Source organism: Chiloscyllium plagiosum, unplaced genomic scaffold (genome assembly GCF_037043375.1).
Source record: "Chiloscyllium plagiosum isolate Xiang-an unplaced genomic scaffold, Cpla_swu_hap1 HiC_scaffold_27, whole genome shotgun sequence".
In the NCBI taxonomy this organism is placed as follows: Eukaryota; Metazoa; Chordata; class Chondrichthyes; order Orectolobiformes; family Hemiscylliidae; genus Chiloscyllium; species Chiloscyllium plagiosum.
In genome coordinates this window covers 81,174,162-81,177,528 of record NW_028270165.1, presented here as the reverse complement: position 1 = coordinate 81,177,528, position 3,367 = coordinate 81,174,162, and the positions used below count along the sequence as shown (strand labels likewise).

At 46.5% G+C, this 3,367-nt stretch overlaps 1 non-coding gene across 1 annotated transcript; it reads right to left on the bottom strand.

Annotated features, from left to right (window-relative positions):
- Positions 1-2,331: 2,331 nt before the first annotated feature.
- On the bottom strand, positions 2,332-2,403 carry trnaw-cca (transfer RNA tryptophan (anticodon CCA)). Its single transcript has one exon. It is a non-coding gene; the product is annotated as a tRNA-Trp (tRNA).
- Between the last annotated feature and the right edge of the window lie 964 nt (positions 2,404-3,367).

Sequence of the window (3,367 nt, the reverse complement as noted above, 5' to 3'; positions counted from 1 at the left end):
AAAGCTACCGTGCAATGCAGGAGAATGGCACAGCGGGTGCATGCTGGGATCATAACCCAGAAGCGAAACCCTTTTCTCCTACTCACTTAATGTCTTTAGCAGCTTTCCCGTATAACGGCGCTCTGTTCTTTTCCTTGCCATGTCATTTGTTTCCCAAGACTTCGGGGTATCTGAGCTCAATATATCACATCGATACACAAGTCAAATTGACACAGTAAAGAAACCAACGGTGCAAGAAAAGACTTCCTGCGGGAATGTTGTGTTAAGACATATTCTGAACACCAAGCAGGCTGCACAAAAATGTACTCATATCAATTTACCTGAGGGAAGAGTCTCCGGTGTCCATTTCTCTCTGTCCCGGCAGCACAGCATCTTTCTATCTCTCCGTTAACAGGTCCTTTGGAACACGTTCAAAGTTGCCCATTTCCTACGCATGACTGTAACTGATTTCTCCTGCCTCACGTAATAGTGTGAGAGAGCAGAAGAGTGAATGGGCTCTGCCTTCCACCAGCACAGCTTGCAAGTAGAAACGAAATGGTTCAATTATCCACCAGTGGAGACAGCCCGGTCCCTGGGGACGGGACAAACAGCAGCGTCCTGGGAGCAGGGAGACAGAAAGAAAAGCAGATGTTCTTGAAACTCGTTGCGGCTTGCAATTCTGGGAGCAATGCACAATGTATTTCGTTCTGAACAAGTCTCAGCTGCTTCCGGAGGTGGCTGCACCCATGGCTGGTGGCTCGTTAGTTTGGGATATGATTCTAGTTTTGGGTCTTCGAGCATATGCAGCCGCGTGAGAATTCCCGGGTTCCAATCCCAGGTAAACCATCATTCCTTAAATTGACCTGAGCAAAGATACCTGATGAATTTTCTCAAAAAGCCGCTTCGTTAAATAAGATCGGACTGCCTGAATTAGGGACGGTGCAGAGCTGCCATTGCAGTGAACACGGCGAAGAGAAACACTTGTTCAAAGTGAAAACAAGTATTGCAGATTTTTCGCCCGCGCAATCCGAGTCTGAATGAATCCTCCACCTGTATTACGCTCAATTCTGAGGGTGACACTTCAGGAAGCGGGGAAGTGAAGTAATTGCAGACAGCGCTGAACAGGTTAACGTGAATGGTGCCGTCCTCAGCGATGTCAGCAATGAAGGGAGATTGGAAAGTTTGGGGCAGCTCTCTTTGGAGAACAGAGGGCTGAAAGCTTGTCTGATTGAAGTTTTCCACGTCATGAGGGTTTTAGACAGAGGAAATAATACAGTGAAAATGCTCCCAGGCCTGAAAGGATCGAGAACGATTTGGCAGAGATTTAAAGTCATCAGGAAAATAAGTAAAAGTGACATTAGGAAGACCGTTTTCACACAGGGAGTGGGGTCAGTAAGTCGCTGTCTGACAGTGACAAAGAGGCAGATTCAATGGACACAAAAGGGAATTCGGTGGGCATGTTCAATGTAACAATGTGCAGATTTACAGGGAGAAGGCGACAGAATGAGACACTTATTTACATATTGTGTTGAACCAGCAGAGCTAAGGTGGGCTGCGTAGCCTCAGTCTGCGCTGTCACACATTTCGTGATTCTGAGTGAAATCGGAGTTGGACCAACAGAACGTAGGAAATTTGACAACGGATATATTCTGCCCAACAGGATACTCCATCACAGCAATGAAGGTGTCTTGACATCATTCTCGAAGGTACATGACACAATGCAGATTCAAAACCGAGCATTCCTTTGAATCACGGAGTAATTTGTTTACAGTTATTCAGTTGAGGTGAGCGGAGTTGCGCATTGGGAGCCACTCCAGTTGATAGGTCGAAGCCGTTTTCTCCTGTGTGATATTCCCACCAGCACTCCAATTTGCTGTGCTTCCAGTCAGTAGATGCAGCTCACTATCCCATACTGATACACGGGCCACGGTGACCCAACTATGGTGACAAGCTTGTCAAGGTCTGAGTGCTCTTCTCCTGTCCTCTGTCTGGCTGCTATGATCCGAATCATCAAACCTCTCTTCTCCGAGATAGGAATAAACTGGTGAAGGTGAAACACATCAGTTACGGTGTGTTCCATGCGCAGGAGGCCCTGCAGTAATTTCCCCACGCTGTTTCACACAGCAGCATCCTCTCGGTGAATTACGCTTGGCAAAAAAATCGATTGAACCAAATCAGTGTCCGCCACTGGATTTTACTGACACCGTTTATAAAGTTTAGGCTCACCATTCATGTGGAGAGAGGCCGTCAGACGAGAGTGATCGAACGTTTCCGCAAAGAAGTTTTGGCTCAACAGATATTCAGAGTAAACGTACTCCTTTGTTGATTTGAAATGTAAGAAGTTGACGTTAGTGAGCCTGACGTGGTTTGAACACGCAACCTTCTGATCTGGAGTCAGACACGCTACCGTTGCGCCACAAGCTCACGCATACCCTGCGCCTTCTATTCATGCTTAAGGGAAGTGATCGCACTGCAATGATTTTACGTTATGAGAAACAAGGGAGATCAACAGTTCATGTCTGTTCTGTCTCTCCCTCCTCTCCTTCTGTCTCTCGAAACAATTTCCAACTCTACCTCAATAAAAAGGAGAAAGAACTGTGGATGCTGTGTATCAGAAACAAAAAACGGGATTGCCGGTGACCCTTCCACAGAACTGATGGTGATTGGGAAAACGTTGGTTTATATGCAGGAGATAGTGTGTGTGGTCGGGACGTGGATACTATGGATTTCAGGCCCTAGAATTATTGAATTCGATATTGGGACCAGATGGATGTATGGTCCCCAAGTGTAATATTCGGTGCTCTTCGTTCTGCTGGTGCTGAGCTTCGCTGGAACACTACAGCAAACCTGAGACAGAGATGTTCGCCAGGGAACAGGGTGGGGTGTGGAATTGGCAGGCAACTGGAAGCTCAGGGTCTTTTTTGCAGGCAGAAAGTAGATGTTTTGTGCAGCAGTCACCCAGTTTATGCTTCGATTTCCCCAATGTAGATGAGACCACATTATGAGCAGCAAATGCAGTAGACTGGGTTGTGGGAAGTGCAGGTAAAGTGCTGCTGCACCTGGAAGGTAAGTTTGGGCCCTTCGATAGTGAGGAGGGAGCAAGTAAATGGGCTGGTGTCACACATTCGGCAGTTGCAGGGGAAAGTGCCGTTGGACTATTGGGGTGGGAATGGGGTTAGGGTTGATGGGAATGAAGAAAGAGTGGACACAAGGTATAACTCCTGCCCATTTACCTGTCTGCCAAATATAGGAATTTGTTAAGTGTGTCCAAGGACATTTTCTAATTCACAATGTGGATGTACATACTGGCAAGGGTGCAAAACCTAAGGGCCAGCAACTATAATTCTATGAACATTAGAATAGTGATTGAAAATAATATATCAGATCT